The following is a 7201-nucleotide window of genomic DNA, read 5'->3' as shown; positions in this document are numbered from 1 at the left end:
AACCTACAAATTGCAATGCCCAATAATTAAAACAGGTACAAGTGCGTGTTCCAGTGATTCCATAGTTTTGACAAATATCTGATATCACTAAGTGCAGGATTGATTATAGATCTCACTATGAGTAATCAGCACATGTTGGCTGTGGTGCAGAACTTTCTTTAATTATCCTGTTTGACAGTCAGTTATAACGGAAAAAGAACTTAAATAAACTACTTTAACGTAGATTTACTTTAGGGCTTTATTACGTGGTATCGGATCGGTGTATAAACTCAAGTACTTCCCAATACTTACACCAGCATTTTAGGCAGTGTCAGAGGCAATACTGATACTGGTACTGGTATTGGAACATCTCTAGCCCTGGCTCAGATCTGGATTTGGTCCCCGGCCCTGTATCCAGCTGCCCATTGCTCCGTTGAGGGTTGCGTTAAAGTGCAGAATACATTTTGCTACATGTATGTGGAAAAAAGTACCTTTCTTTCTTTCTTTAAATTTGAGGACTGTTTATCAGACATTGCCCAGAACTTCGCAACTACTTTGCTGAGTACAATAATATCATAACCGAAACATTGGCAAATAATGCCCTGTTTGTAACAAACTACGATTTAAAGAACACCAGTTGGTGTTGCTGTGTTTGAAATGAATCCGGATATCTGACCTTTATGAATGCGAGTGCATCCATAAAATATCTAATTACAATTTGTCATTTAGTGCGGCATAACACTGTGAGCAAAAAGCCAGTGTTTGCATGTGGACTGCCAGCGTGCCCTTTCAGCAGCCACTTACCTCATCATGTGGTATTTAAAGAAGAAGCAGCATGGGAGAGGGGAGATTTGTGTGTCAAATTACTGAACAATAATGTTTCCCCGGCTGACTGGGAACACCCTGTACACGGAAAGGTTAGAATCATCCTCAGCTGTCGAATATGTATGCAAAATATGACCTATGAGGCTGCAGGCTGAATCTATAAATGTACGGCGTCAGCATGCAGCTTTGAGGGAAAATCCCTCAGCAGGGAGGAGCTGAAATGGTGTTGGTCGGGTCAAGTCACCTCGCATATATACAGTAAACCCCCCCCCCGTAATCTATTCCAAAGATGCGTGGCGCTCCTGTCTGCACCTCTGCTTGCCCTACACCATCCTACGAAGTCTTCATTGTTTGTGACAGTCCTCCTTTCCTCCCTTTTTTTTTTCTTTCCTTCCCACCCCTCCCCCCCCCCCCCAGCCCTGTGAGTCAGAGTATGGCTATAATCGTTTCTGAAGAACCTCTCACACTTCATTAAAAGCATAATCAAGTTCATTACAATTTCATAGGCGTTCAGGTACCAAATGGCTTTCGATAAATCATGACTATTGGTCCTGTGTGGCTGGCATGTGTAGGTTTATCTCTGGCTCTCAGGCAGGGGGGGGGGGGGGGAGGAGAGGGGGAGAGGAAAGAGGAGAGAGGAGAAGAGGGAGTAAAAGAAGGGTCTGGATGTCTAGCCTTTAAATGACCTTCCAGCCTGGAGCAGCGGAGCGCTGAATGGAAACGTGCACACGTCCAAACCAGCACGCATCAAAGCTGAGAGATCCGATTGTTCCTGAAGCCAACACAGTGACGTACAGTACAGTAAGCAGATCCTCAGCTATTACTGTACTTATCTTTCTCTTCTTAACTGGGAGAGGAAAGATGTCAAATCAATATTTACACAAAGGAGAAAGACAAAAGAGTAGCGTAATGGTTTCCATTGACTGTGTAATATTGATAAATTAAACCGTGAATGTGCTATCAAACTGCATTATACTGATCATATTAGCATTAGCTGACACTTAGTGGCTGATGTCACATTTTTGCCGGCCCTCTAGGCCGTCTGGCTCAGAGGACTGAAGTCTCTTACGAGGCTTTTCCAGCACGGGGACTTTCCCAGGCGACCAAGAATCTTTGGAGCAACTCAGGAACCGAAGCTGCATTTCAGCCCGAGGAGCCAGTGACTACATTTATTTCCTGTACGATAGTTGTAGGGCATGAAAAAGTCCCCTCTCCGGTGCCAGGATTTCCTGATTATACAGGGAGTATTGGAGCTGAATTTGACAGGACTAAACGTTGCTGATTGGTCCAACACATCATGGCTGCCTCACCTTGTGTACCATTCAGAAGAAAGAAATTACCATTATTTACTCTGGAGACAGGTTGTTATTCATACACAAGATAGATAGATAGATAGATAGATAGATAGATAGATAGATAGATAGATAGATAGATAGATAGATAGTCTTCATTGTACAATGGGAAAATTAGTTTTAACAAATATTAAGATTCAAATTAATGTATCCTTTATTAGTCCCACAAGGGGAAATTACAATTTACACTCTGTTGTTATTACACACTGGCCTGAATTACACACACATGCTCAGTACCTATACATGCACTAAATGGAGAGATGTCAAACACATCATACATATGTATATGGGTCACATATATACATACATACACATACAGTAAACATAGACACTTTCACAACAATCCCCCCATAATGCACAGTTCCCTCCAGCCTGTTCCACTGGCACCCCTTGTAGGCAGCATTCAACCTATAAGTAACACACACACACACACACACAGGCACACCACACACCACACCACACAACTCAACGCTGGGAGCTTCATTTAAGGATGATGTGGAGGAGGTACAAAGCTCTTACTGTACGGATCCATCTCCGCCCAAGGACCTGTATCTGCGTCCTGATGGAAGCAGTGTTGAAAGGGGGGGGGGGGGGGGTCATGTGTCCTATTGTCCGTGCTTTGCGTTTGGTGGCTTTGCTGTTGAGGTGTGATAGGTTGGGGGGTGGGAAGGTCAATTATTTTTGATGCAATCGCGTTGAGAAAGCAAGGGGAACAGTAGAGGAGAGTGGATTGGAGCATGCTCTATCACAATGGATAGTGCATCAGATGGGTTGTGTAATGGGTTGGTTGGTTATTATGATCACCCTTTTGTAGTGTAGACATTGGATTAGTGCTAGTTTTCCCCTATCTGTCAACTTAGTATGTAATGTGTGGAACATTGAGTGTATTTAGAATGAGTTTTGATTGAAGATGTCCTCAGTTCTGTGCACTATTGCAACGGATTTGACCGTTTTTGATTTGATATGATTTATATGGGGCTTCCAACTAAGTGCACTGTATTATCACTCCCAAGAATCTGTTTTCATACACTCTTTGAATTTCTACATCAATAAGCATAACAGGTTACTTCAGAATTGATTTCACTATGTAAGACACAATGGGGTTTTTTTTAAACTCAGATTTATTGACAAACCACTTCTTTGGGGTTTCCAATTGCCCTCTATCCATCCCAAGATAGTTGATTCAAGTTTTCAAGTGGTTTCAATTTCTCTTTTTTGAAAAGAGGAATGGGAATTTGGAAATGCTGTGATACCCCAGTATATGCTGGAGAACCACTGTTTGCTTTTACTACAGCCTACAATGTGAAAATCGTTTGACAGGGTGAGATAAACAGAGGAGAAGGGTGTGAAAATAGCACTGAGTTATGATTTATTCATGCAGATAATTTATTAGCATATTGGCAATTACAGATCATCTAGCTATCGCTAGTCTACAAGTATGGTGTTGATGTTTATTGCAGACATCTTAGCTGCTGATAGTCGATTTAGCAAAAAATAATGTCATATCCTCAAAATATCAGTTTTGCCACAATACGCCGACCTAGACGCACATCCCCAGCCAGCGAATGTCCCTCTCCCCCAACTCACACACCTGACTGATCACTAGGACCCTCAGGGCCTCCCAAACCTCTGTCGCTGTTTCCCCCAGGGTCCCCCCCCCCTCGCTTAAGAGCTGAGGCAACATGGCTGGGTGTTGTTCCACGGCTGTTATGTTAAAATATAAAATATTAACTTTAGCATCGGTCCGGTAATACTCGTATCGATCCAAACTGGTTTCTTCATCACATCTGACAAACCCATCTCTGAGTTCACTTTAAATAATTTATCATCAATACAGAAAGGATTTGCAGCATGTGTGTACTTAATAATAATAATAATGTGTACTTTATTAATCCCGCAAGGGATAAATGTTGTTATTATTATACACACTACACACAGGCCTGGATTACACACTCATGCTCAGTACCTATACATGCACTAATGGCGACATGTCAGAGTGGGGGGGGCTGCCTATGGAAAGGCACCCCGAGCAGTTGGGGGTTGCGTGCCTTGCTCAAGAGCACCTTGGCAGTGTCCAGGAGGTGAACTGTCCACCCCTATACTTTGGTCCGTATGGGGACTTGAACCGGCGACCCTCCGGTTCCCAACCCAACTCCCTACTGCCACCTGTGCTCTAGCCAAAGACAGTCTGGATATCATAAACTTCCGAAAAACGGTATTTTTGGTTTTGTAGAGAATCTCAGGCTAGCCTGTTTAGTTTAGTTTTTTTTTTTTACGGTTAACATATTGAATTTTATTTATTTGAACAACAAAAACACAAAACATACAACTCACGACATGAACACATCCCTGTTTTCATATTTAGCTTTTAGACATGAAAGTTGCGTTGGTCGTCTTATCTAACTCCAGGCAAGAAAGCAAATAAGCATATTTCTCATTATGTTGAACTATTTCTTTAAAGACATGAGGACAGAGACATTTAGGGTTAACGTATACGCAGTAGATTGTGTGTGTGTGTGTGTGTGTGTGTGTGTGTGTGTGTGTGTGTGTGTGGTGCGTGTGTGTGTGTGTGGTGTGTGTGTGTGTGTATATATATATATATATGGTTACACTATATGCAGTGTATATATAGGTTTACAGTATATGCAGTCTATAGTATATATATATATATAGGGTTACAGTATATGCAGTGTACATATATATATATATATATACACAGTATATGCAGTATATAGTGTATATATTATACAGTATATAGTATATATTTGTATATATAGGTTACAGTATATGCAGTACATTATATATGTATATATAGGGTTACAGTATATGCAGTATGTAGTGTATATATACAGGGTTACAGCAGAGTATACATATCTGCATTATTCTGTTAATTGTCTTTACTGTATCCACATTGTTGCATACCTGCATATTGAAAACCACAAAAATGTCTCATATGAATGTAATTAGTGGAATACTGGGATAAATAATAATAATAATAATAATAATATAATAAAAACAGTCACAACATTTTTGTCTCGACTAAATTACCCCAAAGATGAAAAAAAACGGAAAAGCAAAACATCTGTTACCTCTGTCCTGCTCTCTGGGACTGTACCATTTCCCTCGGGGGGGAGCAAAATGGGAGACGCTGGAATAAGGGGTGTGTGTGTGTGTTTGTGTAGGTGTATGTGTGTGTATAGGTGTATGTGTGTGTGTATGCGTCTAGGTGTGTGTGTATGTCTGGTGTGTGTGTGTGGTGTGTGGTGTGGTGTTGTGTGTTTTGTCTTGGTGTGTGTATGTGTCTAGGTGTGTGGCATTATGTGTCTAGGTGTTGTGTGGTGTGTGTGTGTGTGTGTGTGTGTCTGTCTGTTTTTGTATGTGTCTAGTGTGTGTGTGCGTGTGTGTGTGTCCATCTAGGTGTGTGGAGGAGGAGGGTGAGCAAGCTGAGGGATGAGAGTCAGTCAGGCTGTGGGGAGGGGGGGGGTAGAGGTGGGAGGAGTGCAGTGGGGGGAAAGAGGAAAACCTCAGCGGAACAAAAGACCTTCAGGATTAATTAGGCGTCAGATTGGTTGCAGGCACAGCGAGGGGGGGGGGGAGTTTAGCATTCTGGGAAGACCTCGTGTCCTCGGCCCTCATATTTCAACCTGCCTGCCCATGAGTATACAGCAGCCAGCTAGTTAAGGCCTGCGCTGTGCCTCCAACCACTGTCCACTGGGTTATGGATGGAGCCCCTTCCACATCTTCATGTATTTTTATGTAATCCCACTGGGCAATAAGAGGAAACACAGAGGTCATACATGGAGCGCATAATGTTTACATGATGGTTTTCACCCCCCTGTGTTAGGCTTCTCCACACATATTTTACAGATGTGATAAGGCGTGCATTGTGTGCACTGGGCAGGGAATTAGGTGCAATATGTCCCAGTATTCACTCGGTGTAGCAGCGTTTCTCCGTGCCCGAGTTCCCCTTCGCGATAACTGTCAAATTAGACGAGTACGAATTCACAAAATAGATGAACTTACTGAACTTTCTCTCCTCTCATCAGCTGATTTTATGTGTGTGTGTAACCATTGTTTCTAGAACAGCTGATTTGCCGATTCGGGTCACCGGCGTAAATTTGGGAAGCGGGCCTGAAGCCGCCGGTTAATACCGTCTCCGTTGTCATTGTCACAGAGGGATGTTTCCGGGGCGACCTAAGATGGCCCTTCTTCCCCTCCGATACAGGAAGTGCTGAACTCTGCATACAGATGACAGGCCGGGTTGCCGCGAGTCATAATATCCTGGCCCGGCAAAGCACTTAGCAGATCAAATATGAGCCAGTCTGGAGGCTAGAGCAAATCATGCCCTTAGAACATTTGTACCAATCATTCACACTGCCGCGGTGGCGGCATCTACGCACGGCTTCAAGATATCTCAGCAGCGTGAACTTTAGAGCAAAGTCTCCTGGGTAGATGGGCTGATTAGCCAATCGATTGCCTTCACAGGAAAAGTGATAAAGCTTTGCCAGATTGTGTTATACAGAGAGAGAGAGAGAGAGAGAGAGAACAAAATCCACAGCTCACAGCATGAATAGTTATCATACGCTTTAGTCGCAGGCTGAAAGGAAAAGTTGACAGTCCCTGTGACTTTTAAGCTTTAAGACTAAGAAAAGTTTGGCTCAGGTCGCTCACATTCGGTAAAAAGATGAATTACTTATAGCGCTGGCGGAGTTGTACTCACAGTTACATATGGAATGCACACTCTCTGACTTTTAATGCATTTCTACTGTTCCTTTAGCACCTTGTTGCGCGTCAGCAGGTACATAACAAATCCATTGCCGCCGCCCTGTTTCCTGTCTCTGCATCCTCTCTGCACGCACCAAAATCATAAACAAAAGTCGACTTAAAATATGTGGCGTGTGACTTAACGTCCCTCTGTGTCAGGTGCTTTTCAGGTTCATTTACTCGTAAAGGAACAGGTGTCTTATTCAGTATAGAGCCGTGGTTCCCAAACTTTTTCAGCTCAAGAACCAAAAGAGAAATTTGGTGTCTCCCCGGAACCCAAA

At 43.0% G+C, this 7201-nt stretch overlaps 1 protein-coding gene and 1 long non-coding RNA gene across 2 annotated transcripts in view; both read left to right on the top strand.

The window, feature by feature from the left end:
- The window catches only part of LOC116672320 (uncharacterized), an 8585-nt gene extending 1890 nt beyond the window's left edge, over positions 1 to 6695 (top strand). Inside the window, exons 2-4 of the long non-coding RNA XR_004327525.1 lie at positions 829 to 834; positions 1583 to 1590; positions 6679 to 6695. This is a non-coding gene — a long non-coding RNA (uncharacterized LOC116672320). The remainder of the gene's footprint in view (positions 1 to 828; positions 835 to 1582; positions 1591 to 6678) is intronic.
- Positions 1 to 7201, top strand: part of adarb2 (adenosine deaminase RNA specific B2 (inactive)) — a 292008-nt gene that overhangs the window by 189316 nt on the left and 95491 nt on the right. The window lies entirely within an intron of this gene.

This window comes from Etheostoma spectabile, chromosome 22 (genome assembly GCF_008692095.1).
Source record: "Etheostoma spectabile isolate EspeVRDwgs_2016 chromosome 22, UIUC_Espe_1.0, whole genome shotgun sequence".
Lineage (NCBI taxonomy): Eukaryota > Metazoa > Chordata > Actinopteri > Perciformes > Percidae > Etheostoma > Etheostoma spectabile.
The sequence above is the reverse complement of the archived record's forward strand: the minus strand, read 5'-3'. Positions and strand labels throughout refer to the sequence as shown.